The 26,367-nt window shown below is 39.2% G+C and overlaps 1 protein-coding gene and 2 non-coding genes across 3 annotated transcripts in view; 1 reads left to right on the top strand and 2 right to left on the bottom strand.

The window, feature by feature from the left end:
- LOC124711777 (chondroadherin-like protein) overlaps window positions 1–26,367 on the bottom strand; it is a 183,735-nt gene that overhangs the window by 38,342 nt on the left and 119,026 nt on the right. The gene's annotated exons all lie outside the window — the stretch shown is intronic.
- On the bottom strand, window positions 20,715–20,806 carry Trnai-uau. The gene is given in 2 exon segments: window positions 20,715–20,750; window positions 20,769–20,806. It is a non-coding gene; the product is annotated as a tRNA-Ile (tRNA).
- Window positions 21,216–21,288, top strand: Trnar-acg. The gene has a single exon. It is a non-coding gene; the product is annotated as a tRNA-Arg (tRNA).

The raw sequence follows: 26,367 nt of genomic DNA, 5'->3' as shown, positions 1-26,367 counted from the left end.
TGCTACTCCAGGCAGGTGTAAAATGAATGTGCGCAACGAAAAATAATAAACGCTAAAATGAACATTCGGCCCTGTCTGACTACCCCCTGCAGCAGATCTTAGGATCTCTTAATGAACTTTAACATATAAATTACAACCTAAACATAAGTGAATGATTAAGGCAATTAATACTACTAAATCATAAACGTTCTTCCTGCTTATACATCTATTGTAGATTAAAAAAACTTAATATTACAAAGTTTACATTTCTTAAGTAAAATTACTAACCAATTGCCCGTCTCTGCCCGTTATTATGACTGCGCGACGTAATATCAATAACGCAAAATGACTGGCATCATCCACGTACCAAACACTAGAACACACTACGTCCAAAGATGATCTACGGTGGTGTGGAACCTCAGTGGAAATAAACTAACCTGATCACAGCTGTTTAGCTTTTATAGCCCTAAAAAGCCGAAGCAATTTGCGGTATCGCCGTTTGTACTGCGTCCGGTGCGTCGAAGCGATGGTTCTCGTACTCGTCTGCCATGATGGAAGAACTCCAGCCACAAATAAACTCTTTCAAACACTAGGACGGCAGAAGGCGATCCTCTGACTAATATACTCTAAAACTTTCTCCTCTCTGTGTTCTATAGACAAGAAACGCGAACTCCCAGCCACAAGGACAGAGTTCAGATAATGTCTCAACGTAAGTATAGGCAGAGGAAGTGCTCTCAATTACTGAACGCTGCATACTCCGCAACGACTTCCAAACCGGTGGTGAAGTCCAGAGTCGTATAGGTTCGCAACGGTACAGTGTCTAACTGATCTAACTATAATCTCTCCTGAGACCAAAGACAGCAAGTCCGTCTGTACCAACAAAGCTGATATCGAGCGACCGTCACACATGGGCGCTCACAACGAAAGACCACATCTCTCCATTGCTGGCCTCCCAGCAAGGCTCGGCTCCCCTCCCTCGTAATTCCAAAAACGAATCGTATTTCCAGAACCACGGAATATTCTCCTTCTCTACAGATTCTTTCGAACGCCGACCAACCATATTTTAGTCTTTTGTCGTCCAGCGCTGAATGTTTGTGAGGAAAAACCTATACTCGTACAATGGTACGGTTCTGAGTAAAAATTCTGGGAAATAACCCAGCCTTCCACGGTTTCCGAGGTGACACTTCTTCGTTCCTCTCAGCTGCGTCCAAGCTTTTCGTAGTTTCCGAAGTATATTCCTTTCCGCCCGGCTACAACACCTGCCGATCGCGACTCTATTGTGCCCCAGCGCTCAGGTGTCCCAACGTCCGTCTTGCTACTTTCTGAGTTTAAGCCTTCCACCCAGGGTTTGAGTTCCACCTGCCGCTTCATTTCCACTGTTGCTCCAATGTCTACTAGTATGATAATAAAGACACTCATGCAGTAAGCGTTAACAATTAATTACGAGGCATACGTGACAATGTCAGTCTCCTTTATATATACATATATGCGATGTACAACCTATCACATGGTACCTAATTGTGTTTGTAGATCATGGCAAATTATGTGGATGGGAGCTTGTAAGGTGGGAAATTATAGCCACCTTACACGCTTCGAACAGAGTCCCGATGATAGGCAAAGACGTGTCTGGAGACAGTACGGATAGCGGTGGGAGACCAACCTGACTGTCGTCCACCTTGGTGTCCGGCAACCACCACTGATGCTCTGGGGTACCATTTCATTTCATAGCAGGACCCCTTTGGTTCTCATATGCAGCACCCTTACCGCACAACGGTACGTCGACGATATTCTACATCCGTTGTTGCCCTTCGTGGTAAGCCACCCTGGGCTTACATTTCAGCAAGATAATGCCCTTCCACACTCGACGAGAGTTTCTATTGCTTGTCTTGGTGCTTGCCAAACCTTACTTCGGCCAGCAAGGTCTTTGTATCTCTCCCCTATTGAGAATGTTTGATGCATTATGGGTGGGCCATCCAACATGCTCGGGATTTTGACGATCTAACTCGCCAATTGGACAGCTCTTATTAATCATTATGAAGCCGAATAACTGCTTCTAACATGGGCAGAGACACAGAAACGCGTTATTGACCTGCTCAATTTCTGAAGCTTTTTCTGTTGAATAAATAACCCAATTTTTTTCTGAACTTGTAATAACTTGTTTGTCTGTAGATCCACCGATTTGCTTCTCATTAGGATACTTCCTTCTTCGCGCAGTTTTTGCCTATTTTCACATGTACCAAAAGTCGAGATTCTTTGTATTAGACGTATCTTTGCTTCAACATTATGAGTTAAGAGTAGACAGCTGAGTTCATAGAGGTATTAGAGCCGTCTGTCAGATACAGTTATTTCACTTTTGATAGTAACATTTATCAAAACAAACTGAAGCTATGGGTAGTAGACCGCGGAGCATAATGAACGAAATCTTGATGAACGATTTTGAAAACAGTTTATTCACTCAGCGCACGGAGATTAAGAAAGAAATAGTCTAATATTAATCGTTGTGACGACGATACGGTCATACTGTAATACGTACGGTAGAGGAATTAATGGAGCGCACGAAGATGTTGAATTATTTTACCCTGAAAACGTATTTACGTTCACATCTACATCTACATGGATACTCTGCAAGTCACATTTACGTGCCTGGCAGTGGGTTCATCGAACCACCTTCACATTTTTCTATTTTCCAATCTTGTATAGCGCGCGAAAAGAATGAACACCTATATCTTTCCGTAAGAGCTCTGATTTACATTATTTTATCGTGGTGATCGTTCCTCCCTATGTAGGTCGGTGCCAACAAAATATTTTCGTATTCGGAGGAAAAAGTTATTGATTGGAATTTAGTGAGAAGATTCCATCGTAACGAAAAACGCCTTTCTTTTAATGATTTTCAGCCCACATCCTGTATCATTTCTGTGACACTCTCTCCCATATTTCGCGATAATACAAAGCGAGCTGCCTTTCTTTGAACTTTTCCGATGTACTCGGTCAGTCCTATCTGGTAAGGATCCCATACCGCGCAGCGGTATTCTGAAAGAGGACGGACAAGCGTAGTGTAGGCAGTCTCCGTAGTAGGTCTGTTACATTTTCTTAGTGTCCTGCCAATAAAACGCAGTCTTTGGTTAGCCTTTCCCACATCATTTTCTATATGTTCCTTCCCATTTAAATTGTTCGTAATTGTAATACCTCGGTATTTAGTTGAATTTACGGTTATTAGATTAAACTGATTTATCGGGTAACCGAAGCTTAACGAATTCCTTTAAGCACTCATGTGGATGACCTCACACTTTTCGTTATTTAGGGTCAACTGCCACTTTTCGCACCATTAAGATATTTTTTCTAAATAGTTTTACAGTTTGTTTTGATCTTCTAATGACTTTATTAGTCCTAGATTTTAAACATGGCTGAAACAAGCAACTGTTGAAATTCTTCATGTTAAATGATGACAGCCAAAACAGTTGCAGAATAAAGATTTATTAAAATTCTTGACCAAGGTTTCGGTATATGTAAATATACCTTCATCAGAAGTAAAAAATCTAAAATTACGTCCTGCAATGAAGATTAATAAAACAATTGTGCCAAACGCGTCGTCAATAGTTAAGACATCATCTCCATTTGTACAACATGATTGTGGACACAGGGTCAATGAGAACACAGTTTAGCACCAGTACTTCGCCTAGGAACTATCGTAACTGTCTTAACTATTGACGACACCTTTGGCACAATTGTTTTATTAATCTCCATTGCAGGATGTAATTTTAGATTTTTTACTTCTGATAAAGGTATATTTATATATAGCGAAACCTTGGTCAAGAATTTTAATAAATCTTTATCTTGCAACTGTTTTGGCTGTCATCATTTACCGTGAAGACTTTATTAGTCGATAAACGACAGCGTCATCTGCAAACAACCGAAGACGGCTGCTCAGATTGTCTTCCAGATCGTTTATATAGATAAGGAACAGCAAAGGGCCTATAACACTACCTTGGGGAACGCCAGAAATCACTTCTGTTTTACTCGATGACTTTCCGTCAATTACTACGAACTGTGACCTTTCTGACAGGAAATCACAAATCCAGTCACATAACTGAGACGATATTCCATAAGCACGCAGTTTCACTACGAGCCTGATGGCTGGGTGTTGTGTGCTGTCCTTAGGTTAGTTAGGTTTAAGTAGTTCTAAGTTCTAGGGGACTGATGACCATAGATGTTAAGTCCCATAGTGCTCAGAGCCATTTGAACCATTTTTTTCACTACGAGCCGCTTGTGTGGTAGAGTGTCAAAAGCCTTCTGGAAACAGAGAAATATGTGTGAATGTCCTCATCGTTCGAAAATCTGCGATTACTACGGATCAGTTCCTCGGTTGTCTGGACATATTCGTCTGTAGTCGATGTCGAGGGCCTTCCTCCCCGATAAGCATCAGCCACGTCCATGCGGCCTTGGTAAAACTGCTTGCACCATTCCACTGCGGCTGGACGTGGCGCTGCACTTGGTTCACACACCACAAGAATTTCATAGTGAATCTATGTGCGAATTTGAAGTTTTGCCAACAAGAAGTGTACTATCCCACGTACTCCAGCTCCGGAAGACGTTTACAGTTACCACATCATTCCATTCGCACACTGTGATGCACATGTTTCCCGTTCCGCAGTAGAACTGTCTCTCCAGGAAACCCGGAATATGTACTCTCATCTGAGGATGCGCCACTGTTGCTGCGCAATTGTCTTAACGTGGGACAGCATATGTAACTTACTTTCTCAAGTCTTTTCGTATAAGGAGTCTGATATACCGTATTTTACGGACTATAGGACGCACATTTTTCTTCGCAAAATTGCCTCCAAAATTCAGATGCGTCTTATACTCTAAATTAATACAAAAGTGTCCAATATTTGATTTCAAATTCCCGCCAGTCTCCAGATGGCCATATATTCGACGCCGTGGGAAACCTGTCTTTACCTGCCAACATTGGATTCGACTGGCAGCAGCAATGCAATGATACGACGAACATGAGTCGCGGTGATTCACAAGCTTGCTAACAATGTCTGCCTCCGTCCTCCCACCACAAACCCAGAACACTGTCTAGCCTGCGACGCGTCATTGCAGTCTACGGTGCCAGTGAGCTTGAGCTGAAAATGATTTGTGTTATCGCTAAAAGTACATTCTTTTTGTCAGTAGCTAGTTTCGTAATGGAAAAATTAAAGGTATTCATATAATGCGGGCTATAAATTGAAACTAAGAGCATATGCAGAAGAACATGGAAAAAACCATTCCCGATTGGCGGGCTAGTAAAGAAGAACTGAAAAAAATGTGCAAATAGAGGATTGGACATAAAATGGCCAAAACTGGAAGATGGCGTTTTGAAATGGACTCTAAGACACTGCCACAATGGTACTGGAATTAATACGAAAACGACTCAAATATACGCTCGTAAAGTAGCATTACAGGGAAAATTAAAAGTCTTTAACGGTGGAGTTCATTGGTGTTACAATTTCATGAAGGGGACCAAAGCCAAAATATCTCAGAAAACGCCACAAGAGTATGAAGAGAAAATATTATCTTTCCATCGCTTTATTATTCAACATCGGAAGAAAACCAGTGTGGAACTAAGGCAAATTGCAAATATGGACGAAACTCCTCTGACATCTGATGTGTCAAGTAACAGAACTGTTGCCATGAAATGTGCTAAAACTGTAAGTATAAAAACAAGGGGACATGAAAAAATGCACTACACGGTTGTCCTTTCATGTTGTTCTGACGCTACTAAACTTAATACAATGATCAATTTCAGTCGCAAAACCATGTCAAAACCTTCTGAAACACCGTCATGTGTTGTTGTTCACGTACATGACGACGACTCGATGGACGAGACTGATATGAAATTATGGATTAACAGAGTGTGGGGAGAAGGAAAGGTGCTTTATTGAAGAAGTATCTGTTTGTGCTATATCAGTTTAGCAGCCATTTAAAAAATTCTGTGAAAGAGAAGTTGAGGGAGGGAAATACATAGCTTGCTGTTATTCCAAGAGGTCTTACTTCACGACATCAAGTTCTTGATGTCTCGAAAAATAAACCATTTAAAGTGTATATGAGAGAGGAATGGAACGAATGTATGATGGATCAAACCCAACATGAATTCACCCAGAAGGGAGCTTTAAAACGACCTACAATCAAGCAAATGTATCAGTGGATAAAACAATCGTGGCCTAGAGTGAGAAAAGACATTATTGTCAAATCTTTCAAGAAGTGCGGCATAAATAAAGCACTCTGCGGCATTGAAGACTATCATAGATATGAGGACAACGATGATGACGAAAAGGAAAAAGAAAAAGAAGAAGAAGAAAGTTGAAATGACTATTTTCAGAGATTTTAAAGGTCAGTTGAGTTTTATAAACTAAAAATTTTGTTAGCCTGGCTTTGCAATCTAATAACAAAAATGGTAAAAATGTGTCTTTTTTTAAAAAAGCTGCTTGAAAATTAAGATGCTTCACACAATCTAAAGCGTCTTGTAGTTCGTAAAATGCCATATTAAAACAAGTAGCAATGACACACGAACATAAAAATACATAAGAAGTTAATTAACCGGACAAGCATGTATCTGATAAACGAGAAACTCAGAGAAATAGATGCATTGTATTATCGAGTTGCAACATATTTGCAATAAGCTTCCACAGCTATCAAGGAAATATTTATTTTATTATAAATCGTGTCACGGACCATAAAAGTTTACTAATTTGGTAATTAATTTCGGTCAAAGATGACCGTCTTCAGACCTGAGTCATTGCACATATACAGGGTCATAATTATTGTCATAATTTCTGAACGGTTTGCGCTAGGACGTCTAAACTGCACGATTGGCCGCGGTGCATGATGGGAATTAGTATGCGCATGCACGGTTCAGTTTAGTGACGAAGCCTACTTCCGTTTGGATGAGTTTGTCAGTAAGCAAAATCGGCACATTTGGGGGACTGAGAATCCGAATTTCGCGATCGAGTAGCCTCTTCACTCTCAAAGGGTGACTGTGCTGTGCAATGTTCACTCACTGAATAATCGGTGCGATATTCCTTGATGGACGTGAAAGTGTTGAAAGATTATTTCATCCACGTTATCCAAAGTGACCTTGATTTCGAGAAGATGTGGTTCACGCAAGACTGGGCTCGACCCCATCGAAGCAGGAGAGTGATGTCCCAGAGGACCGCATTCTTTCTCTGGGGTACCCAGATGCCACTGGGATGGGCCTAGATTGGTCGCCATATTCTCCGAATGTGAACACGTGCGACTCCTTTTTGTGAGGCTGTACTAAAGACAAGGTGTACAGCAATAGCCTCAAAACCATTGTTGAGCTAAAAACAGCTATTCAGGAGCATCGACAGCATCGATGATGTGACACTTCAGCGGGTCATGAATTTCGCTATTCGTCTGTGCCGCATCATCGCCATTGATGGCAGGCATATCGAACATGTCATAACCTAAATCCGAACATCTGTAGTGACTTTTACATATTGACTAAAGTGTGTGCACTTCGTAGTTTGTAATTAATTTACGTTTTTTTCATACAGTTCAATAATTTGTCACCCTGTAGATGATGCAGTCACACTCACACAGAAAATTCTGTACCATGGACGTCTATATGTTGGCAGTTTAAAGACAAGATGTAAACTGGATTATGTCAGGTTTGAAGATAGTCGTCGTTGACCGAAATTAATTATCTGATTAAGAAACTTTTGTGGCCGTGACTAGATTTTATAATAAAATAAATCGTTGGGTTAACTTAATAGACCTTTCCCCAAGAAGAAAACTAGAATAGTTTTCTTTATTGGTAATGAACTTTGGGATAAAATACGGCGTAGCGTAAGAGTGTTCATAACAAATACACGAAGTCGGACGTATAAGATAAAATGTGGTTCTTGTTCTAAATTTTATGTACGCCGAACGGAAAGATCTTTCGATGCCTGTTTTAGAGAACATTGTAACACAAGCAGTAATAAGAGACCTCTTGATTCTCGTTTTAGAAAATGCGGGCATAAAGTAGGACGCATGATTAACATCTAGATATGTCAGTACGTTCCTAAATGAAGCTGTCTGGAACAGCTTCCAATTTTTTAATGAACAAAGCAATTTCCGTGACTAAGCCTTACACGCAATGTTTTAAGATCTGTTAAGTCCTGCCTTTTATTTTTTACTTTGTTGTGGTTCTTTTATTGCCATCTCTCCTTTTTGTTTAATTGTATGCCGATTTAAAAGTCATTTCATACTACTGACTGTTTTGTATTCACTTGTGATCATCGGTGACCAGTTCGTCAGTCACTAACCACGTCTGTGGCCGCTACCTTACCTGCCTAGTTTTTTTGTAATTTGTTTACTACGAGATTTCGCTTTGAGAAGACCATATCTAACAATCAAACTTATATTTTAATTTTTTAATTCTATAATTTGTGATTTAAAATCTGCAAGCTTTATGCTATTCCGTAATTAACTGTAGCCATTACTTCCAACAATCAGAGAGCACTTGTCATTTGTTTACCTTGTGGTCCTCACCCGACATGTTCAGATATACTAGACGAGTTAGTACGTAAAGCGTTCAGGTGCGTCGAACAGTGAATAGCGATTAGTCTGATTTTATAATTTAGTTTCTTCGCATTTTACTGTCCTCATCTTTATTTCTTCTTTAAAGGGATTGTCTGGCGATGACTTGTTGAGAAGTAAAAACTGGATATGGACCATGCTCCGTCTCTGAGGCCGATAAATACAATAAAAGAGATACGTTTACAATTACTCTGTTCGCATGAGGCAGCATGTCCACTAGTGTAGGTATTACTTTGCTTTTTTCTTTACATCTTCTTTGGCTGAGCAAGCAACACCAGCTAACTTCAGAATCGTGCGGGGCTTTGTTGAGTAAAGAATAAGCGCGCGGCAGTGTTCAAAAGCGACGTCTGACTCCCGTAGTAAAATGAGGCAGTGTATCAATGCGCGACAGGTGCAGCTGTAGTGCGCTACGGAACTAGTAGTTTACTTCTGGAGTGATAAGCGTAGTGCATGCAATATTGGACGTTGTCCACCGATCGGAAACTCCATTGCAGCTGCCAAATTTGCTGAGATGTAGTGCAGCTGTGGGTGTCACGGCGTAAAAAGCGGCCTGGTTACTGCACAGCAAGGTTGGTTGGTTTAAGATATACCTGTAATTGTAAGACGGGGGGAAACGAAAGAAATCATTTCAACATCTTACTCTTGCAATGCTCTAGAGCCAACACTCTACAACTGCCCGCATTTCATTTAACCATATTGATTTGTGAATTTGGATTTTTAAAACTTAATTAAGACAATAATTCACAAGGGGCTTTGGCTCATACCTTCGGCGGCAATCTTATTAGTGCTGGCAATCATTCCATGCTAGACGTGAATGGGTTATAGTATGCACACTAAATTTTCTCTCGCCTGCAATATTTACGGAAGTCTGGAAAGAATAAATAAGTCATAACGAAACTTAAATTACGTAAGTTTCCCAGTGTTAATTTGTAAGCGTTAAACTTGGATGGCCTTGTAATAATTGTTCACATATTACATCCTAACAACACCATTGTAAGAGTATTGTGCATGTTAAGGGAAAATGAATAAATAAATATTAAGGAAGCCAGTGTTCAAATGGAACACTTTTGCTAGCAAGAGTTAAGTTTATACCCCCGTTCCTTTCTGCCCTCAAAACCCTGTGACATTTTTGATAGACGATGTGCAGTTTTGTGTCATTTGTCGAATTTTTTCATCTCTTAGTTTTCTAGCCCATAATAAGTAAAAGTCGATGGTAGTCTCCCGGTACTCTTCTTTTGTGTTGGATATGAGAGCATATGGCACAGTTTTATTTGAATTTCTTATAAAATACTTCCTCGAAAAATATTTTTAAAAAACTGTGACGTTCGTGATTGCAGACAGTGTTTTTTAATCAGTACTGTCTGCGCCGTTACGTTTTCAGAGCGTAGCTGGAATGTTCCTCAGAGCTCCACCATTATCCAGGTGGCAGAACTATGTCAGAAGTACAGTGCAGCGATTCTAAATAAGCCGTGGGAACTTCCTTAGGCCGATATTACACTATCAAATTTCTTTGTCAAATATCTTTGTCCAGTATCTTTGTCAAAGATAGTTGATGGTGTAATAGGGAACTTTGTCAAATGTCGTCCAATATTTGATCAAATCTGGGCCCTCGCTGTAGATTTGATCAAAGAAGTCGCTTGTCTTCTGTTCACTGCAATGAGACATGTTACCACATGGAGTGCTAGCATCGCTGCATTCTGTCGTCTGTAGTGTTTTTAAAAACATTGCGAGTAAATACAATTGGTGTGTGCCGACAACTACAAAATTAATAGAGATGTATGAAGCTGATGAGGCGCTTTACGTGAGGCACGCTGAATACAAAAATAGATTACGAAGATTGGAGACCTAACCCAACCTCCTGTAGCAAGGAATCGGAGTGTTACAGTGAGCCTGTCTTCTGCAGATGTAGCAGTTCTTAAGTGAATATTGTGCTTTGTGATATCAAGATACACTTCATTGAGCACATCCATTCTTAAGTAATTGATGTACGACTTGACGTTTTCCACTATAAGCTCAGGTAACAAGTTTTGTTGAATGCTTTTATCGTGTCGTCGTAAAACCCACGGCTTCACCCAGGTATCCCCCCCCCCCCCCCTTCCTCATATGCACACAGTGCAATTGTGGTACAACTGCTGCGGTTCATGACAAGTTGTTGTCAGCCATCTTGAACTTTGACGGAAAATGACAGTGTAATACCCCTTCTAGCGCTACGTCAAAGATCTTTGTCGAATATATTTGACGGAATATTTGATCACATCTTTGATCAAGTCTTTGACAAAAGAAATTTGATAGTGTAATACCGGCCTTATAGATGCGAACTGTCTTCAGACGATGTTCGACCATCTGAACTGAGATAGATGCCAGCAATGAGGTGGAGTCAGACGGAAAAGTGACGCATATAATTTTGTCGGGACATATTATTGAATTCATGACGTGCACATCAGTATGCGTGTTAATTAGAAAGGACTTGCCCTAAAGTGGAACAATTGTTTTTAAAGAATAGCTTTTCTCTAAGCTTAATTTCACTCTGTCACCAGTTACTTAGCATACACGTGATTCGAAATAACCTCTCATCACGCCTCGGATATGAATACATATTATGATCCACGGCTAAATGTACTCCTCAGTACGTAGAACATAGAATTTTAAGTGTATCATACGTTTGTTCCTTTTAAATTACTGAAAATTATTCTTATGGCTGCGTAATTGCGCATACACTGACGTGAATTGTGTCGAATGACAATTTGACTGTAACCGCGAAATATGAAATATATTCGAAAGCGCAACTGTTGTACCACCAAAAGCTCACAAGACGTTTGCAATAACAATAAAAATATTTTGTGGCACCCAGGTTCGGAGCTGAGGGGGCCGGAGAACCAACTCATATTTTATGCATGGTTGAGGAGGAGACGACGGAAGAGTTCTCATGAAATAACTCAGAGCCACTTAAAAACCAATGTTTATTAAACACAAAATTACTAATGCTACGCGGGCATTTGACTGGCACGTAGGTAAGTTCTAAATAGATCTGAATACTTTCCTCATTAACGTTTTTAGTATTTTGGCATTTGCTGGCAACTCGTTGGGAGAAAAAAATTCAAAAATGAGTTTGCAGTGGTCGTGGATGCTCATTTAGTAAAACGTCCATTACATGTTGTGGATTGATAAAAGCTCTGTCAGTCGGTTCCAACCCAACAACCTGTACTCCGGGCTTCCCTATAAAGCTCGGCTATGATGCACGGCAACTTCTGATGAGCAGCCTTAACTACAAATAATCATAGATGACTACCTGATTATTTTATTTACAGACGTGAATATACATGGCCTCTTTTCTCGTCTCTCATTTGTTCCCTAAAACTGTACGAGAAACTGACTCGTTACTGCCATGTACCGTAGAGAAAAAGCACTTTCACGTATTGTCTGCAGTTTTAACATTCCGTTAACCATGCTGGAAGTTACCGTCAAAAATCCATTAAAATATTTTCCGTCAATAAAATCCGTCAGGATAAAAAGGCAGCAGATACAAATTTTTACTGATTTTATTTCATCTCACATAACCTCAAACGTTATACAGCTAAATCTAAATCGTCTCTTTAAGTACTGGAATCTTGGTTGTCAGTGGTAGCTGTAGATGTCGAAAGCTAATCACTTTTACACTGTTGCATCCTTAGCCTCTTCCTTTTGGGACTAGCAGTATATTTAAAATTACATTACCATCTTATCTTCACTTTATTTTTAAGTTTAGATTTTTATTACATACATTACAGTAAAAAAAACCTATAGACTTCAGCATTGTAATAAGGTAATAAAGTGGGAAAAGAAAAACCATACAATTCCTTGAAGGGATGTTTGCGAGTTGCGTTTTCATACTCTACCTCTCACCACACTGTAAAGTTTGTGTTCATTTGCAATTCTAAAAGCGATATTTCGTTACTTGAATACTGAAAATGGAATACCAGAGGAGTTACAGGTTCTTCGTGACCTTCGGTAAATTTTAATAAGTTAGCAAATTGATGTAAGTTATTTTTAGCAGATAATCGAAAGAACACATGAAAAGCTCAAAGATAACTGCAATTTCACCATTTTACCATTGATACGAATCCGAACCAAAGGTGGGATTCTGCGTCCAAGTAATTTTCAACACTTAACTCTTAGGGGGTCAATGTTTGGACGACGTATGGCCAGTTTAGAGGCCAAAACCCCGATTAATGTTGATAAATCTAGTTTACTTGGATCAGCATTTTTGTCTTCAAACTTTTTGTTGATTCTTTGCAGCTTTTCTAATATAGGGCACAAAAATGAAAATAAAGCCATATTGCTTCCACCTTTGTACAAATTATATACTAATTTAGCAGTATAGTTTCAAGGTAGGTATTTGTAAATGTCTTTAGTTCATTCCACGGATTTAAAACCATCAGCCACGAGATTCATAGGCTCTAGCGATTTTTAACAGGTCGTGACCTTCATTAATCGTTCTGTAGAGTTCTTCGTAGTCAGTCTGCCGACGCAGCGAAACTGTCTCGGAAAACATAAAATACGAAATTGCCGGTAAGGTCCCTTTTGAGGCTTGGGAGCCAGCAACCTGAGTGGAGTGCACAAGCATCGAACAAAAGCGAGTCGTGCGATGTCTTTAGTTTTGCATGTACATCATTACTTACTTCGATCATAACACAGCCATTGAATGTCTCGATAGCCAATAATAATTTTGCAGTCCAAATGAAAAAACTCCAAGGTGACCTTAAGTGGCTAAACAATACCGTCTGCAGTACATTCGGTTAATGTTGGGAGCTTTAAAAATAAAATTTTTATTTTCTTTAATATCTTGGTGTAATGTATTACTAAAATGCCAATAATCAATAACTTTTAGGCGCATTGATTCTGACAATTTGCAGTTCTTAACATGCTTTTGTGTAATTACTTAAGCGTTAAGATATAAATATTTGTTATTGCTACTCACAATACAGTGACAAAATTTGTACTCCGGAAACTATTCACCAAACTATCGTGTTCTAACAATCCAGTCTTTAAGAAGTTCATCTTAGAGCCTCTTATTGCGAAACGTGCCGTCAAATCATACATTAGGCATTTTTAACAGATAACGCAGCTAAGACACGAAAAACTGTAAGCTGTGACTTCACTATGTTCTGTTTAAAGACGCGACCACTGAACGCTTGTGAGATTGTTGCTCGGTTAGAGTACTGTCCAACAAGTCTGCTCGATCATGAAATTGGCGGCAGACTATTTGCACTCTGCAGTATTGCAAATAGACAAATTAACTGCGTTCTTGTATTTAGTACAAAACCACAGCACTATCGTGAGAAACCTTAAAATATAACAGTATTTTACGTTGAAAGTGCAGCTGAAGGCGGAATTTTCAGCAAGAAAGAACGTAATTTCCGTTAAGTTCGTCAGCCGTTAAAGAAAATTTCCCCTTTAACCATGATCTTGAATCGTTAGGTCTGACGAAAAATCGGTTAAATTGGCAGCACAGATTGCCTGTTGGCTTCCATCTAGGGATCTTCGACCAAGGTTTAGTGATTTTCTAACATTTATCCGGTTGGAATTGTCAAAAGATTCGCCGACCTTTGTTGGTGTAGCACTGCAGTCGAGCCTGTTGCTGTAATGGTAACATCTGAGCACCTAGATCTAATTCTTATTGTAATAGTTCGATGAACTACTTCAAGTGAACCACATAGTTAATTATTAATATCGAAGGACGAATAAGTAAGAGCACTTAGAAAATCCGTGAACTGTTAAATCAGAAAGCAAAATTAGTCTCCAAAAGCTTAATGATTCTTAGGAACAAACACAGTGCGTGTGTTTTTATACTGCTCTTCCACTAATCCTTGTTGCTATCGCCGGCCGCGGTGGTCTAGCGGTTCTAGGCGCGCAGTCCGGAACCGGGCGGCTGCTACGGTCACAGGTTCGAATCCTGCCTCGGGCATGGATGTGTGTGATGTCCTTAGGTTAGTTATGTGTAAGTAGTTCTAAGTTCTAGGGGACTGATGACCACAGATGTGAAGTCCCATAGTGCTCAGAGCCATTTGAACCATTTTTTGTTGCTATCATGTGCAATTTTTGACGTGGTAGGTAAAGGGAACTAAGTGAAAGCACTCTGTTGTGAGCGCTGAGCAAGACGTTCTTTCGCCGCACTGCCCATCACCCAGCGGAGGTTAACAGTAACGTCGTTTTCAGTGAGTTACTCGTGTTTCATAAGCCACTAATGCTAATACGTCTAAAAGAAAGTGCAAGTTTACTAAAGAATTACAAGAAAAGTATTCCCTTTTTACACGTAACAGGGATGAATTTGAACGTGAGTGTAGAGCCTAGAATATAATTTTAGGCATGTTCGTTGCAGTGAGTTCCACGACTGTCTGAACTATGATAAACCGCTGAGAAGCATACGCTGTGCAGGAAAGTATTCTTGAGCTACGGTTGACCAGGAGCAAATGGCAGGAAACAATGACATACCTATTATAATTGTTTCTAAATATAAAAGTGTAATAATAGAGAATATCTACTGGTTTTTCATGTTTCAATGACCTGCGAGCCCCATAGTTCTGATCCATACTTGTCAGTAGAAATCGGAAGACTTCGTGCCATGTGTAGCTGTTGCTAGTCCGTGCGACATGAGGGATGTACTCAGGATCAGGGAAGGAGAGGACGGCAAAGGAGTCAGAGCAACTAAGTGGACTGTCGTAAAGGTTTAAGTCTCCCGATCAGAAGCTGTGCGCGCAGTTAACCGTTGGAGTCCAGCTAAGGATGGGAAAAACCGGTGCCTGCATTTTAGTTCTTAAAACCGGTATTTTTCGGTATTTGTTTGGTCCGTGTTGTAACAGGTGTTTTATTTTTTATTACCAACCGAGTAAAAACTGAAATATCGATTAGCCATGACAGCAGCGGAAAATTGAAATTTTCGTTTTTTAGTAAACGTTTCTTAGAGAGGAGTAATTTTATTTGTAAAACTTGCATGTGTTTGAAAGATTGCGTTATTATAGAAAATGGGAGAAGCGATCAGTGCTAGTTTAGTAACACTGCCGACAGAAACGAGCAACAAACACATGGCAGAACAACTGGTAAAGCGGCGGTGAGGTACTATTTCCTCTTGCTGCGTGTCATTGCTTAAGCACTCTGAAAAAGATTTTGCTGAAAAAAAAATTTCGAGCATTTAAAGAACATTTTCCTACCACGTGTGTTTGTGCGACACGACCACTTTTCTGCATATATTTTAGATCTTTATATCCCCTACATTGCACGTTAGGAATTTTTTTTACTCCCGAGTGTGTTGGCTATCCTTGGAATGCAACGGTCGGTATTCTTTCGTTTCTGCTGTGTGTAAACAACACGCTTTCAAACACGCGGTTAGTTTTGTTCAAGTGTGATTGAGAGTAGTTGTTATAGAAAACTTGCAGGTATACTATGGGCAGGCAATTAGGAGAAATAAAGAAACTCCGGAGGCAATGAAGAGAGATGTTTGGGCCATGTTTTTCCGTAAGTCCTCGACTGACGATAAGCCATGTCATGGATTGTGTCCATCAGGAGAAAATACGTGGTGCAAATACAATAGGGCTCAGGCAACTGCAGAATCTTACTCTCACCAGCATTCTCTTCCTGCTGCTGTTATTACAGCAATTAAACCTATTTTCAGAGACGTGGCTCATCCTGAACTTCTAAGGAAATGTCTGCATGGGCAGACACAGAACCCAAATGAATGTTTCAACAGCACAATTTGGAACCGCCACCCTAAAGCTGTATTTGTAGGCATGCATAGAATGAAACTAGGAGTTCATGATGCTGTTATTACATTCAATTGTGGTAATACTGGAAAGTATTAGGTACTGAAAAAGCTGGGAATTAATCCTGGTGAAAATATGATCACTGGGCTGCAACATTGCGATAAAGTGAGGGTAGCCGATGCAGACCTGCAAGTAATATGGGCAAGAAGGCAAGACAAACATGCAGGAAGGTGAAAAAGAAGCTGTAAGAAATGCTAGAGGCCAAAGAAGGGCCATCATATGCAGCAGGACAGTTTCAATTAACTGTAAGTAACAAATTTCAAAAGTTTTTTCTTTAAAGTCAGTTTCCCGCAAACTAAAATTTTCAGTACATATGCCCCATTATATCAGAAACTATCATAGATAAATGAATGAAATTTTCTGAGACTCTGCATAACATAAAAAGCCACCTCTGGTACTACATTCATTAATATTCCCCCATCAGAAAGTTCACAAAAATATTTTCTGCAGAAAAAACTTAATATTTTTTGTTAATAAATTTAAAAAAGTAGTCCTTAAAAAGTATAAAATGGATAAAGTAGATTTTAGTACAGTTGACTCTATTAGCATCATGTAACATACACTAAAAATATTAAGGTCCTGCATCAAATAGTTTTTTTCAGAAATGGGTCAAATAATCAACATGGGTTGGATAGGCAGGGTGTGGTCCCCTTATTTAGGGGGACTTGCCCACTTGGTCTGTGCAGTAGTTTCTCGCTGCCGTCGCCGGACATCCATTGTATTGCAGAATGATACCAACCCCCACGGAGTGACGTACCAATGTAGTACAATGCTTAATTTGATTTAAAATATTAAAGGTTTGACTGCCATTTCTATGAAATAACAAGAGGAAGGAAATTACGTTAACAGTAATAAAAACCTAACATTCATTCGTTCATAGTACACGGTAGAAACAGAAAGTAGCTCATACACTGCCTACGTATACGTAACATGCTTTTACCTGCTTGTAGGCCTTGAAAACTGACAAATTAACACGAAAAACAGAGTTCTTGAATATCTGTTTTCAACGTTTAGCACTCCCCATTCGTAATACCCAAATAGTGGTATGGTTCCCGATTACAGCATAATTTTTGAGCAGAGTTAAAAAGAAAAATGGAATCAATACGAGAATACTGGTGTTTTTTTATATAGTATTCAACCACGTACCACTTTTCGGGAAAAGCAGCGAACGGTGGACGACTAACTTTCTTTTATTTGCCAACTTAATTCAATATTTTGATTCAATGTTTGTTGACATTGAGAGAATCAAATTTTTTCAGTTTTTGTTCGATTCTATATCACAGGAAATTATAGGAATAAAAAACAGGTTATTTTGAACGGCTTTAACAGCCAGGTTAAACTAGCATGGTGGGAAAAACAATGTAGACGTAAACTGGTTGTTCCAGCGATAACCGCCATCCTTAGTCCAGTGCTTGGAACGCTTAGGTCCTGGGAGAGGCCTGTACTCATTATCACGGAAGGAGCGCTTCTTTCACGCGCATCCTAACTTCCTGTGGGTAGGGGAAGCGAGGAGGGAGGATCGCTCCGAACAGTTCCTTTCCCGAAGCAGTTCATTTGAGCTAGTTCGTTAATGAACTTACACGTCCCTAGTCATTATCTTTGTGGTTGTCCCCATTTTAATGCAGCGGTCGTTCACTGCATCACGGATAGGCAGGATCCGTTTATCTTCAGGCTTTCTTCTTTCTTGATAAGACTGGCATCATGCCTGTGAATGGCATTGCCGCACAAAGGGACGTGGTAGCTCTTCTTCACAGCGAGAACATGCGCTCCTGGTCGATTTTATATCCCGTTTGGTCTTACAAAGCACGTGCTTCGCCACGACGTATTTCTCGATCTCAGCCAGCCTCCAATACCGTTTTTAAATAAGTTACATAACCAATCACTTTTTTGAGTAATTATTTGATTCAACGAAACAGTTTTCGAACCTTTTCAGGTTCATCTGCAGATAGTTTCTGGAGGTTACATCATCTGAAGATGAACATGAAAAGGTTCGAAAACCGGTTTATCAAAAAACATAATTATTCAAAAAAATGACTATTTGCAGTTTTGTCACTTATTGACATTCAACTAAGTCACGGGTCCTAAAATACTCGTAATGGATATGCTTAATACAGTGTGTGTTCGATGGTCTTGGTGTTAATGTTCGAATGGCCGGACAATCAGCGCCAGGCAAGCCATTTAAATTCATAAACGTGACAATAGCTTGATGAAGAAACCCTCAAGAGTAACGGATCCTGAATTCCCGTGCTGCAGCGAACAAATTTTGCTGGTAACAGGGGGAGAACCACACCTGTAATGGCCTTGAAAGTTCCCCTGAAGTTGGCGCAGTTAGTATAATTGTAATCTAGGACCACAGGCTCGACGCCACTCTGCCGCCTGCAAAAGGTGACTCTTTGACAATGCCAGCCACTCGTGCAGGAGAAATGTCAGGAAGAAAATCATTAAACATAATGCCAGCCGAACAACTTTATAAAGTAAACACGCAATACGTCAAAAAGTCACAACGGAAGCTTCAACAATCTGCAGATTACTGCCTCTATTTCAGACAAAATTTTCTTCTGTTTTTTCCATGGCCTATATATGTGCGGCAAAAATTTTTGTGTTGCTTTTCTTAGAAAAAAGAAAACAAACAAAAAAAAAACCTTATATTGGAAAAATGAAACAATGATATACTTCATTGTTTGAAAAAACGTGGCCCACTTTCTCATGCTTTCTGGTGTTTTGTTTTATTCGATTATCTTAAATTGTGACATATCAGTGAAAAGGCTTGCAATGTATTGTCATCAGAATCCAGTAACATTTTTGAGAAGTATCTTCCTACTAACTTTCCTGCAGTACGCAACACCGATGACTGCTTGATGACCTAGCCACCTACATTTAGTTCTACCTCATATATTGGAGCTGTATTAATAGAAATTGTGGTTCCTATCGTATTTCTGATTTGAATCAACTGGTTTTCCTGTTGTGAACAGCCGGCCGCATGTCCGCCTCTCCTCTCCCCCCCCCCCCCCCCATCTATTTATACTCTCCAGCAGTTCAACCGGATTACATTACTGTGTATGAATGACACATCTCAGAATGAACATTCCGTACCTTCGATCATTTTAGTGCTTCTGTGAAACGTACTGGGTTCGCCGACATACTCGCCCCAGAGCTTTTCCCCCCCATTTTCCACAAGCTGCACTCAACTATTCTTTAACTTATTTCTTCTTATCCTCTGCGAGACACAGTTCAGTATTTTGTATGATAATTGCATTTTCATGCTTCCCGGTGTTTCCCAAAGTTTATAGTCCTTTCTTAGTCATACTCCTATACATAACTGCAATAATAAAATTAATTCTCAAGATGTTTTTATCCCTCCGTCTCAAGTCGTCTTTCGGCCAAGTGGTCCGATCCAAAACCAACGGATAATGCAGACAATCCATTATCCGGAAAGTGTTACATAGCTCGTTTAAAATAGTTGTGTATTAGGCGATAGTCTCCTTCCTGCACGCTGTGGGATCTGCCTTGCTTGGTAAAGTTTCGCAAGTACCGGTACTCTACTGACAAAAAAGGTAACAAAGTTAGCGGGTGGAGACTTGGTAAGATGTGTGCTTGGCTCCTACAACTTGACTGGCAAATACGTCGATTAGAAAGTTATTTTAATCGTAGTGTAGTAGCGTTATGTGGTTTTCGTATCTACACACACATGAAAACATAAGAAATACAAATTCTGAGGACTGCTATTAATACCGACATATAGATCTACGTTCGAGTTACTAATTCATTATATTCAAGTTAGTAACCCATATTTGTATAGGGCATCTCAATCACTTTGCCAATAAAGTTGAGAATCTTTCTTTTATAACCATTTCCGCCTTTGCGTGAGTGGTAGTTATTTAGCCGCATGTGTGCAGTTTAGTTCCGAAGCTTATTTAGTGCCAAAAGTAGTAGTTCATGCACTCAGTTGTGAACAGTTCAGTGTTAGTATATTCTTCTAATTTGCAGTAATTTTACGTGAAAAACATCTTTTGCGTTCTGGAAAATAAAACTACAGTCTACGTAAAAGTACTGCGAAAATGGCCACAACAAGAAACTTCTTATGTATTTCAACTTCTATAAATACAATAAATTAACAAATCCACGTTTTTGTCCTCCTTTCAGATACCATGAACATACCTTATTCCAGAGAAGCAATTGTAGTCGCAGTTATGAGAAAATGAGATACAGGTACAAGCTTTCTGTTAGTGTAAAAATGACAATTTGCCCTAAAAGGAAGTGAACGCACTTTTCAACAGTTAGGATCTGCATAATGTATCAAATTAATGAAACTGTTGGTTCATGAGTAGTGAGTTATGACAAGCCGAAATAAAAGTATGCTCCAGGTGAGGCTCGAACTCACAACCCCGGCATTGCTCACGACCACTGTCTTATAAGTACCGTGCGCTAACCGATTGCGCCACTGGAGCTACGGCCTCAGCGTTTCCTCAGACTCCTTGAAGTCAGACAGTGACGTGCGTGACCGAGCTCAGTTGTTCATTGAATTACTATTATATTAACGGTCGTTTTTCCTTCGTTGTTACAAGTGAACTGTTTAATTACAGTATACAAAATGTTGTATCCCCACCATCAACGCCCTGATATAATGTTACGATCGTTAGTTGCCTGAAGGAGAAAGAGCTTCGCGGAAAGTGAAGCCGCCATCTTGTGTGCGAGCATCACTGTTCGTGCGTGAAGTCAGACCCAACCTATGCATTTCGTGTTGAGTGAATAATGAAACCAGCGAAGAGCAGAAATACAAACGTGCCACGTAGAAATAAAAGTATGCTAACATTCATGGCCCTACTAATAGCGTTAAATGATATTCGTAGACCGTGTGGCCCTGTGGCGCAATGGATAACGCGTCTGACTACGGATCAGAAGATTCCAGGTTCGAATCCTGGCAGGGTCGATTATTTTTATGGCACGGAGGTATAAGAAATTTGTAATTTTATGTAGGATACCCATAAATTTTAATCTCTAGATGTATTTTTCATGAAATTAATGAAGACTTTTTTCTAATTTCAACTTTTACTTCTTGTGCATTGGTCGGAAGGTGTATAGTTTTTTTTGAATAAAAAGTGGAACTTCATGCATTCTTTTTTGAACTAAAGAATGTAAATTTGTATTGAGACAGAAAGCTGCAGTCACCTGTGTGGTAGTTTAGTGACGCATTTACATAGGAAATACTGTGCGAGGAACCTGAGCCCTGAAGTTGAAATTTTTATTAACAATCACAAGAGTCTGCACTGTAGTGGGTACTTCATTTCATAAATTTGGCTTTTCTATCCACAGAGCATAGAAGTAAACAGTGGCTTTCGGGAACGTTTGAGACAGTAGTTGTGCTTTGTATGCTTCTGTTACTTTGTATCGACATTATCCAGCTTTAAAAGTATATATATATATATATATATATATATATATATATATATATATATATATATATATATATATATATATATATATATATATATATATATATGTGTGTGTGTGTGTGTGTGTGTGTTTGGGGGGAGGATAGAGGGAATAAAAAAAATTTCCAGCTGTTTCCTCAATTTTCGGAAATGAAAGAAAAATTGGTTGGAGTAATCAGGAGGGAGAACTGCAAAACCATCGAATCACAATCCTATTTGCAGTGCCCATTTAAGAGAAGATTGACGATTATCGTTTTCGAAGACGTTTGAGGAAGGATGCCGGTCCATCGATAGGTTCAGGACATCTACCACATTTACAGCTATCAACATCCAAGGGCGCCCATGCTATTGTTTGTAGGGGCTAGGGGGTGGGGTGCGAATCTCGGAGTACGGAGTTCAAATGGTTCAGATGGCTTTAAGCACTATGGGACTTCACAACTGAGATCATCAATCCCCTAGACTGCTTCAACTTTACTAACCTAAGGACATCACACACATCCATGCCCGAGGCAGGATTCGAACCTGCGACTGTAGCAGCCGCGTGGAGTATTGAGTACACTCAATATTTTGGAAGACGAATGGCGACTGGTAAGTAGCCATAGAAGAATTCCAGTGTCTACTCTCTTTAACATCCTGCGCAGTATACAATTTTAAATCCTGTTGTTGAAAGACACCTGTCAACACTATTTTTCTCCTTTCCTTGTGAGCAAGATGGCGGACGGGGTCCGTCTCATAACACGGGACATTTAGAAGCAAACGTACTAATAACAAGTTTAAACAGAGCAGTACTTAAGACTTTCCGGACTTGTCTTCTTCATCCACGAGCAGAGGCTGAGTAGTATACTTAAAAAATATATATATAAAAATGCCGAACCATGGATTAGTTCCTGTATATTTGTAATACGTTATACAGCTTATAATCATACTAATTCATGTTGTCTCATTTCAGCTACTCATGATGATCACGAGTCCCATATTAGCTAGTATCTATGTACAAACTGAAGAGGAGGATCAGTAAAACAATGCGTCAGAAGTTTGCCAAGTGCTCAAAGAAAAGTAGAAAAATAAACATGGTTTGGTGTGCAATTTGATGGTAAATGCAATAGCCATTTGATAGCTTATTGGCTGGAATGAAAAAAAAGTTGTATGGTACATCGATCTAGGATGCGGAAATAATGATGTAGCTCCGATAGCCAGTGAAGTGTTACACATAAAATATGTCAATTGGTTGTGGAAACTACCTATAGGCTACGCACCGGTGATCGGATTTATTCGCTGACATTTCAGTGCTTGCAGCGTCCATCAAATATGAACATCAAAGTCGCCCCAATCACTTGCGATGGTACATCATCGAATTTTTCTTCTTTTGAAAGGTTTGATTGTGATTTGAAAGACCCGAAACAACTGTTGACACATTTAACAACTGAATCTCACCATGTCAGTATTCTTCAAGGGGGCGGTTTGTACCAGATCCGGATAACAGCTGTGTAAGCTTTCTCTTCACATACTAAAGTTAGTGCAAAATTCTTTGAATGACAACGAGGGCATAATGGACTGGAATGGCAAAGCGATCGACTGGAATTTTTTCAAAAATTATTGCAGCTACAAGAAATCGAAAAAACGAATTAAAAAAACATCTATGGTTCAAGAATTAAAAAAAACGAAACTTAAGTCGACAGTTCAACTGTTAAGTAGAAGAGTTGTGGATGCTTTGAAATATTGTAAAGTAAAGAACATAAACGCGTTTGAAGACTATGACGTAAAGTCGAATCCACCATTTTTAATAACTTACTTGACATTCTGAACTCAAGAAGCATTAGAGAAAGATATTTGAAACAAACCAGCAACGAAAGAAATGAAGCGGAGGCTTTTCTCACGTTAGAGAAGGCAGATAATTACATCCAATGCCTGAAAGAGAACTGATAGATTTGAGCGCAGTGGCTCCCGGAAAAATGGTTTAATGGGTATTCTTGTTGTTATGAGTAGCATACGCAATATGTGAGGGACGTAACAACATAAGAAATTACTGAAGTACATACCCATGTGTAAAAGAAGAAAGTTTCTTCGAACGACTGTTCCGTTAAATCAGGAGGAGAGGAGTCAATGACGATAACCCAAGTGCCTATATGTTCTGCCACTTGCCATGAAAATAATCACACATAAACAGCTTCATGACAGCAATGCTAATAGTGGAAAAGCAACACCACTTGACAAAATCGATCTTCTTGGACTAGGCACAAACAGTAAATTAAGCAGTGAAGATAAATTTATTTTATCTGTGCTAAAAGCAGTTCTGTTAGATTCTGAAACAACAACAGAAAGCAATGAAGACGACTTTCTTGCAATAGTGGAACCAGTTTTTCAACTTTTGTGTTGGATGTTGTCGAATACATTGCAGGCTACGTTGCGCGAAGCCTAGATTGGAAAATAAAATGTGAAGCATATTTAAGGGCTATCACCATGGACAGTAAGAACAGCCCTTTAAAATAATCTAACAGTTTGGTGTCAATTAAAAACCGTCGAGGGGGGGGGGGGGGGGTGCAGCCATCTTCGTATGTTAACTACATTTGTAAGATTTGTAAATCGATTTTTAAGACCACCTTAAAACGCAGACTGAAGAGTAATGTTATCCAATTAGTTAATCGACGTATTTATACATCAAGCATGACCTGCTGTGTAAAATCACCACTACTTCTCGACTGCTGTAGAAGATAATCACAGAACCTGGTTGAAGGAAAGCATCAGGAAAATTTATTTCAGTATTAGAAAATATATCCATGACCAAAATCATAAAATCGAAGAACAAAAAATCAGGCAGAAAATGAAAAAAAAATAGTTCCTTTCAAAGGTCTGTAACAAGTGTTCTAAATGCAATAATATTAAAATGTAAAATAATAAATGCTTTGTTATCAAACATATTATTATTTTGTAATCTGTTTTCACATGTTGATCTCTTTAATAAAGATAAATTTCAATGTTTTTTGTACAGTTTTTACAATGTTGCCTGTAGTATTGAGTTGATTCATTCATTTATGTAATTAACTTCAAAACTAATAAATGTAAAGCAAACCCGATAGCCTGTCGAGATGATCCAGTGAATAAACAATGAGACAGATGAAAGAGCAATGAGGTTGGTACTGTGATAGTTGCAGGGGGTACCCAAGCGGGGGGGGGGGGGGGGGGGGCGGGCGGAGGTCCCAGCACGTGCCCTCCAGTCCTTCGCCACGGGAAAAGCGCAGAGGCTTTGTGCATATACCATCCTATTCATTTACCTCAGCTATTTCCTTTTAAAATATTTTTTGCACATACATACAATACTGTTAATCATTATAAACGTCAACAAATAAGGTTTAGTTACATTAAGGATTTCGTCTAGTAGAACTATTTCAATGCAGAGTTGTTAAAATATGCCTTTCGGTACTTTCTGAATATCATACTCCACAGACAGACAAATGAACATTGGACACTGCAACAAATTATTATTTAGCTTATGTATTTATGATGTTGTATGCAGGGTTGTTATGTACACTCTAATTCTGAACTTGAAACCAGAAATATGATAAATGTTAACTGATAGTGCTCATGAAGAAAAAAAAAGAGAGAAACGATGGCTTTTATGTCGTACTGTGTATAAATGATTTACTGTGACATTGCGGTAGTAAATATTTTAGTGCACAAACTTACATGGGGAGTTATCAGACTGATGTAAGAGACTTAACAGCAACTTTAATCACAGTAGAAAGATTATTTAGCAGCTTACTGAAGATGAAGACAAGCACTCAAGGAAATCCACAAAGAAATATCTTTTGCATTTGGAATGTCGGTTCGGTAGCAGTCAAATGTATTTATAAAACCATGTATATATCCTCAATTAATTTCTTTGGATTCGGTTTTAAGATAGTAAAAACACACAGATCATGTGTAACAAGTCTATACGACATTCTTGAGCAGGGTAACATTTTTTCTGACACCAAATATCCTGTCTACAAATGAGGTGAACCACTTGGATTTCAATTTGCTAAATTTAGAAGTGGCTATCAAATGGAATCATGTTGCTTGAATGCGTAATGGAAGTCAGAAGTTAATAAATCTTCCGCAGGAGGAATTATTCACAAAACAGTGCATATTGATTAACCAATTACATTTCAAGTAAACTTCTTTCAAGAACGTATAAACAGCAATTACAGTACTTCAATAAAGTAGGACTGCTTTAATCAAAACTAATAGTTTTAGCTGTATTGTGAGTCGATGTATAAATGCTCAAGTTAATCTTTGTGAGGAAATTTTTATGTTCTTATGTGCCAGAAAAGGCCAAATATTAAGAACAGAAATAAGTGACTGACGAAGGAAAAGATGTAGTGAAATACTGAAGGAGTAATAGGGAGATAAAACAACAAACGACAAATCATTGAATTTGAGAAATAGTTCTAAGATGGATAGTTAATTTATATATATCGTGTGCGTGTGTGTGTGTGTGTGTGTGTGTGTGTGTGTGTGTGTGTGTGTGTGTGTGGGGGGGGGGGGGGTGATTTTTTTTTTTTTTCTGCTGTGTACGAAGTCCAGTGATTGATGGAAGA

The sequence above is a fragment of the Schistocerca piceifrons genome, chromosome 8, assembly GCF_021461385.2.
Source record: "Schistocerca piceifrons isolate TAMUIC-IGC-003096 chromosome 8, iqSchPice1.1, whole genome shotgun sequence".
Taxonomy (NCBI): Eukaryota; Metazoa; Arthropoda; class Insecta; order Orthoptera; family Acrididae; genus Schistocerca; species Schistocerca piceifrons.
This window is presented reverse-complemented; position numbering and strand designations above follow the sequence as displayed.